This window comes from Pseudorca crassidens, chromosome 4 (genome assembly GCF_039906515.1).
Source record: "Pseudorca crassidens isolate mPseCra1 chromosome 4, mPseCra1.hap1, whole genome shotgun sequence".
Lineage (NCBI taxonomy): Eukaryota > Metazoa > Chordata > Mammalia > Artiodactyla > Delphinidae > Pseudorca > Pseudorca crassidens.
In genome coordinates, this window is record NC_090299.1 from 7,926,804 (window position 1) to 7,934,656 (window position 7,853).

Below are 7,853 nucleotides of genomic sequence, written 5' to 3' on the forward strand. Positions count from 1 at the left end.
ACTAATGGATCTTAAATAAATATTAGTATTGTAGATATCCTAGTAATTTTTACACCAAAAATTCTTTCACAACCCACTCATAATTTTTCAGGAGCACTTGTGTGTGTATTTGTACAGTCCTTGTACATATAAAAATGTTTATTGAGTGACTGTGTATGTGGGTGTGTGGGTGTGAACATACATACTTCCACATTCAGTTCTGCACAGGTTTGATTTATATCTCCTCCTGAATTATCTGCTCTCATTTCTTTTTTACCCAATTATTTCTAGTAAATAGAGGTACAGAATGTTACTATGTTTTATAGTCTGTGGAAGACAATAAATTATGAGGTGGCCCTAATATTATAATACACCGAGACGCGACGCGGGGCAGAGGGGAACGAGCTGGCGCCTCAGTGTCCTTCTCCACCCCTCGCCTTGCCGCCTTCTCCTCCCCGCAGCCGGACCGGAATTATGTGATCCCGGAAGTTCCGGCGCCATTGCTGTGTGGGATAAACAGTAATGGCGGAGGCTGCAGCTCCCGGAACAACAGCCACAACATCAGGAGCACGAGCGGCAGCGGCGGCAGTGGCCTCCCCCACCCCTACCCCCACAGTCACCTCCCCGTCCCTGGGGGCGGGGGGCGGGGGAGGCGGCAGCGATGGCAGCAGCGGCGGCTGGACTAAACAGGTCACCTGCAGGTATTTCATGCATGGGGTTTGTAAGGAAGGAGATAACTGTCGATACTCACATGACCTCTCTGACAGTCCACATGGTGTAGTGTGCAAGTATTTTCAGCGAGGGTACTGTATTTACAGAGACCGCTGCAGATATGAACACAGCAAGCCATTGAAACAGGAAGAAGCAACTGCTACAGATCTAACTGCAAAGTCACCCCTTGCTGCTTCCTCAAGTCTCTCATCAGTAGTTGGACCGATTGTTGAAATGAATATGTGTGAAGCTGAGTCAAGAAATTCAAACTTTTCAACTGTAGGAGCAGGTTCAGAAGACTGGGTGAACGCCATTGAGTTTGTTCCTGGGCAGCCCTACTGTGGCCGTACTGCGCCTTCCTCCACTGAAGCACCCCTGCAGGGCTCAGTGACCAAGGAAGAATCAGAGAAGGAGCAAACTGCAGTGGAAACAAAGAAGCAGCTCTGCCCCTATGCTGCGGTGGGAGAGTGCCGATATGGGGAGAACTGTGTGTATCTCCACGGAGACTCGTGTGATATGTGTGGGCTGCAGGTCCTCCATCCAATGGATGCTGCCCAAACATCACAACATATAAAATCTTGCATCGAGGCCCATGAGAAGGACATGGAGCTCTTGTTTGCCGTGCAGCGCAGCAAGGACATGGTGTGTGGGATCTGCATGGAGGTGGTCTATGAAAAAGCCAACCCCAGCGAGCGCCGCTTCGGTATCCTCTCCAACTGCAACCACACCTACTGTCTCAAGTGTATTCGCAAGTGGAGGAGTGCTAAGCAATTTGAGAGCAAGATCATAAAGTCCTGCCCAGAATGCCGCATCACATCTAACTTTGTCATTCCAAGTGAGTACTGGGTGGAGGAGAAAGAAGAGAAGCAGAAACTCATTCAGAAATACAAGGAGGCAATGAGCAACAAGGCGTGCAGGTATTTTGATGAAGGACGCGGGAGCTGTCCATTTGGAGGGAACTGTTTTTACAAGCATGCGTACCCTGATGGCCGTAGGGAGGAGCCACAGAGACAGAAAGTGGGAACATCAAGCAGATACCGGGCCCAACGAAGGAACCACTTCTGGGAGCTCATTGAGGAAAGAGAGCACGGCAACCCCTTCGACAACGACGACGAAGAGGTTGTCACCTTCGAGCTGGGCGAGATGTTGCTTATGCTTTTGGCTGCAGGTGGGGACGACGACCTGACGGACTCTGAAGACGAGTGGGACTTGTTTCACGATGAGCTGGAAGATTTTTATGACTTGGATCTATAGCAGCTTTGCGGGGCGTGTGAACTGGTCTGCTGAGCCTCAGACGGCAGCCGTCCCCGCTCGTGGCGGCAGCGCCCGTGGTTCTCTTCTAGGCAGGCCTCTCAACTCCAGGTGCTGTCGTAATAAGTTTTACCCAGGGCCTGTCTTCTCAATTCCTCACCTTTCTCCAAGGAGTATGTTGTTTTCTCTGTTTCAAAAAGTTACAAAAATAAATCTTAAAGTTAGTTTTTTTTGTAACATGAATTTAACTGTCAGACAGTTAGAGTGTACGTTTGTTGCGTCATCTGTTTTCAGCCAGATTCACACAGTTCAAGGGTAGCATTTCTGGATTTGCAGTACTCACTTTTGAGGACCCCAGGTTCAAAAGTAACAGCATTGGCCCTGCTGTGGGGTCCAAGAATTGGGGTGATAGGTGAAGGATCTGAACTGTGGCATGTAGCCTTCTGCTATAGACTTAGGCAGATGCTTGAGGTTTCTGGTGAATTCTGCACATCTGTGTTTTTATATCTGTTCCCTGCCCTGTAATCCCCACCCTGTGCACTTGTTCTGTGGTTTTGGTCTCTTGTTTAATTGCACACAAGTACTACTGCTGGGTAACCAGAACCAGGTGCGACTGTGTTGAGATTTTTACTGTGTTTAGCCTGATAGGAAAATTGTGAAAGAACACATATAAAGATATAGTGGAATAAAATAAATGCAGAGTTGGAAGTTGACTCCCAAGGGCTGATAGACTTGGTACGTGTGAGTGTGTAACAAGCTTCTCATCCCTGCATAGATGCAGTGTCTGTAGCCTTAGTGGAAAAACTCAAGTTTAGTGGTTTCAGCCTCGTGTGGCAAATAGATCTTAAAGGACAAAGCAGTACATTGGTAGCTGTTAATAGAGCAGGGCTAGCTCTGTCTCTATAAATAGGGAAATGGGCTTAGCCATAGAAGTTCAAACTATCTGGTTGTCTCATGTATTAACACAAACTGGGTCTCAGTTACACAGTTGTATTTAATGTTTTATGATCTCCTAGACTTTCTAGTCCAGGCACTTTTTGACAAACCTTTGTCCTCATTTGAGGGGTTTTGTTGTCGGGTTTTTCTGTTCGTTTTTGTGGGTATTTGCCTCATTCCATCCCTGAGCTTTGCAGCTAGACAGGTGTGATTCAAAACTATGTTCTAAGGTGTTTCCTGTAGTGGAGTAATTGGTTTGCAGTAGTAAGTCATGCTTTTCCACTAAAAGGGGACGGAGAGGTGGTAATCCACGAGATAAGCTAAAGTTAAATTGTTAGAAGAATTCCTTGATCAGAAATTATAAATTTGCGTTTTGTTGCTCTATTTCCTGAAAATAACTTGGAGATGCCCCTGATTTGTCCATCTACTGCTTTGATTCCTTGGATACCACTCATTCTTTCACGTTAAGCAAAAACAAGTAATTGTTGCAGAGGTCTCTGTATTTTGCAGCTGCCCTTTTGTAAGACGCACTTTTCCCAAATAAAACAATTTTAAAAACCCCCAAAAAAAAAATAATACACCATAATGTTGTTTACATAATTGACAATCAGTAAGGACAATACATGTGTGATGGAAATAGCACTTAACCTTAATCAGATCAAGGTTTAAATTCTTCCATTATCTGTGTCATTTTGGAAACTTCTTGAACGTTCTTGGCCTTTATTTTTTGAACCTGTGAAAGAAAGATACTCAACTCAATAACCTTGAAGCCCCCTTATGGTGTGAACATTTTATGATCCATTCTTATCAGTAAAGATGACTGAAAGGAAAAATAATAAAGCTGGTAGACATAAAGATTTACTTAGTATATGATATTGAGGAAGCATTCTTAATTTTCCCATTATTCCTACTTATATAGTTATTGTATAGAAATTCGTGTACTTTGTATACAAAGATACAATCTTTGGTTAAAATCAAATAAAGTATTAACTTCCAAAGTTAACAGTGCATGTCTTTTTATTTTAAAATGTACTGTTGAAGGAAACACACATGTTCCTTTTGAAGTATGAGGCACAATATTTAAATAAATTTTTCATCAGCCAGTTTGAAGCTATGAAACCAGAGTTAGGTTAGTCAGATAAAAACTACACTATGGATCAGAGCTGCCTTTGCTAAAACCCAGCCTAAGTGAAAGAAACAATGAGAAATTGATTGTGAAAACCTAGAGGAAAAATGTCACCATTTCAGTAAATATCTATGTCAACTTTAGTCTAAACTATCAGAAATTTATTTTCCTGCCTCCATAAGGATTCACGTGCATGTGTCCGAAATTTCTGGATGCTTAATACTTTAAATGCTTCTGAAAAAAATGCACTTAATTGAAAATCAGCAAGGAATTTGCCATCTGTCTGCAGAGCAGCAATGTCAAGGCAAAGTGCTAGCCTGTGGCACATGTCCAAAACCCTAGCAGAAATGTACAAGGCACATATGCTTGCAATTGTGGTTTTAACATCAGAGGCCGATTAGTGTGCTCAGTGTCTCCAAACCTGACCTGGGTTTGCTTTACTTACAAATAAAGCCGCTGCAGTTTCAAAGACTTAAAATGATAATTTAAGGGAGAACCTAGCACTTGTTCTTGCTAACAATAAGCATACTAATTGCCATCTACAATTCTTAAGGATCAGGTCTCTCTTAAGCATTAGCCATGGGTTAGGTTTTTTCCTAGTCTTAAGACTTCACTCCAGTTATGAAGTGGGCTCTCTAAGCACCACTTTATTCATCTCCCTCTAGATTTGTTGAAAAAATTTAACTTATATAAAGTACTGAGATTTTCTCAGCACATATTATAAACTCAATAAAAGATCACTATTATTTTATATTGTTGATACTACTACTCATCTGATGTGGGTCATGCATCATATCATTTCACAAAAGCAATACACTATATAAATTCATTGATATTGAAATCTGTGCCAGGCACTCAGCTAAGTACTTAATTTTATTAAATAATTTAAACCTAGAAACCACCCTAGGAAATATGCATTACTAGCATTCCCATCTCAGAGATGAGGAAACTGAGGTTTAGAGCATATGAGGAAATTTTTCAAGATCCTGCAGCTAGTAAGCACTGAAGCTGGAATTAAATCCTGAGTCTGGCAGCCCTGAGGGCTTGTTCTCAAATATACTGCCATGTAAGTAGAATATTACTTTAGAAGTTCAGTCATTGAAAAGATCAGTGTTAAACTGATTTCAATTATTTCCTTGGTGGGAATTTAAGTGTGTCTAGGTTTCACATTTTTTACTGGGTGCTTTCTTCACTCAATGAGATAGATATTGAAATCTTGTCTTCCCCTCCACTTCCCACTTCCTACTGTTCTTAACCTAACAGTACAGGTAAGTCTACCATAACCTCAAGAGCTCAAAGCTAGTGCTAGACCCAGAACTCAACCTCCACTTATCCTTTGGAATTGCCTATCTTTCTCTTCTGACCCTTAGCTCTGCTTTGACTGAAAATTAGACTTCACTCTCAAGTCCAAGGGTTCCTTAAGAAAATAGAAAACTGATAGCAATCCAATGTTTACATCTCCATACAAGACAAAAATTGACTTTCAAGTGTGAAGGAATGAGAACAGCTATCACAGAGAGGTTTTTAGTATAAATATATACATGGATCGAATTTTAATATGGTGTATAAAACCAAAATCGGTAGAAATTAAATATTCAAGTTAAATGTTTTAACATCCCATTACACATGCCCTATCTCAAACCTGGAATAAAAGTTTTCAGATCAAAGACTAAAATCAATCATATTACTGTGTTAAATTTCCCTGGATTAAAAACACTCCTTAACATAAACATTTGAAAGAAATAAATTTTGTCATTCTTTGAATTTATGCTTATGTTTTTGATTTATACTTGAAAGTTTGAAAACAGAGAAATAATTTATGTGGCTGCCTCACATTAGTGTGAAAACTCCTCTGACACTGTAAAAATAACAACAGCATTAAGCTACTTAAATAATTTGTGGTGTTTGAAGAAAGCTCATTAGCACCTTGTAAATTTTCACATAGCCTGTGTTATAACTACATTTCTAGAAGAGTTATCATAGCACAAAAACAAATCCGATGTGCAATAAATAACTGAAATATTCACTGAATGACTTTGAATAGAAGACACTACATAATAAAGAATAAATTCTCAATTTGGTATGTAGGGCCAAAATATTAATAAGAGTTATACTAGTAGAAGTTATTCCTTCCTTTTCTTTTTTAAAATTTGTTCACCCACTTAGAAGATTAGTCCTAGACTACAGTTTCTGCAATTTAGTAGTTAGTTCTATTGAAAATAAAGTCAGCAAAACAATCAATGTGGTACACCATATTAACAAATTGAAGGAGAAAACCATATGATCATCTCAATAGATGCAGAAAAAGCTTCTGACAAAATTCAACACCCATTTATGATAAAAAGTCTCCAGAAAGTGGGCATAGAGGGAACCTACCTCAACATAATAAAAGACATATATGACAAACCCACAGCAAACATCATTCTCAATGGTGAAAAACTGAAAGCATTTTCTCTAAGATCAGGAACAAGACAAGGATGTCCACTCTTGCCACTATTATTCAACATAGTATTGGAAGTCCTAGCCATGTCAATCAGAGAAGAAAAAGAAATAAAAGGAATACAAATTGGAAAAGAAGAAGTAAAACTGTCACTGTTTGTTGATGACATGACACTATACATAGAAAATCCTAACGATGCCACCAGAAAACTACTAGAACTAATCAGTGAATCTGGTAAGGTTTCAGGATACAAAATTAATGCACAGAAATCTCTGGCATTCTTATACACTAACAATAAAAGATCAGAAAGATAAATTAAGGAAACAATCCCATTTACCATTGCAAAAAAAGAATAGAATACCTATGAATAAACCAACCTAAGGAGGCAAAAGACTTGTACTCAGAAATCTATAAAACTCTGATGAAAGTAATCAAAGATGACATAAACAGATGGAGAGATATACCATGCTCCTGGTTTGGAAGAATCAATATTGTGAAAATAACTATACTACCCAAAGAAATGTACAGATTCTATGCAATCCCTATCAAATTACCAATAGCATTTTTCACAGAACTAGAACGGGAAAGTTTACAATTTGTATGGAAACACAAAAGACCCCAAATAGCCAAAGCAATCTTAAGAAAGAAAAATGGAGCTGGAGGAATTAGGCTCCCTGACTTCAGACTATAGTACAAAGCTATAGTAATCAAACAGTACATACAGTACAGTATGGTACTGGTGCAAAAACAGAAATATAGATCAATGGAACACGATAGAAAGCTCAGAGATAAACCTACGCACATATGGTCACCTTATCTTTGACAAAGGAGGCAAGAATATACAATGGCGAAAAGGCAGCCTCTTCAATAAGTGGTGCTGGGAAAAATGGATAGATACATGTAAAAGAATGAAATTAGAACACACTCTAACACAATACACAAAAACAAACTCAAAATGGATTAAAGACCTAAATGTAAGGCCAGACATTTTAAAACCCTTAGAGGAAAATATAGGCAGAACAGTCTATGACATAAATCACAGCAAGATCCTTTTTGACCCACCTCCTAGAGTAAGGAAAATAAAAACAAAAATAAACAATGGAACCTAATGAAACTTAAAAGCTTCTGCACAGCAAAGGAAACCATAAACAAGATGAAAAGACAACCTTCATAATGGGAGAAAATATTTGCCAATGAAACAACTGACAAAGGATTAATCTCCAAAATACACAAGTAGCCCATGCAGCTCAATATTGCAAAAACAAACAACCTAATCCAAAAATGGGCAGAAGATCTAAATAGACATTTCTCCAAAGAAGACATACAGATGGCCAATAAATACATGAAAAGATGCTCAACATCACTAATCATTAGAGACATGCAAATCAAAACTACAATGAGGTATCACCT

At 39.3% G+C, this 7,853-nt stretch overlaps 1 pseudogene; it reads left to right on the forward strand.

Annotated features, from left to right (window-relative positions):
• Positions 1-360: 360 nt before the first annotated feature.
• Positions 361-3,453, forward strand: LOC137223398 (E3 ubiquitin-protein ligase makorin-1 pseudogene; annotated as a pseudogene).
• Positions 3,454-7,853: the final 4,400 nt, after the last annotated feature.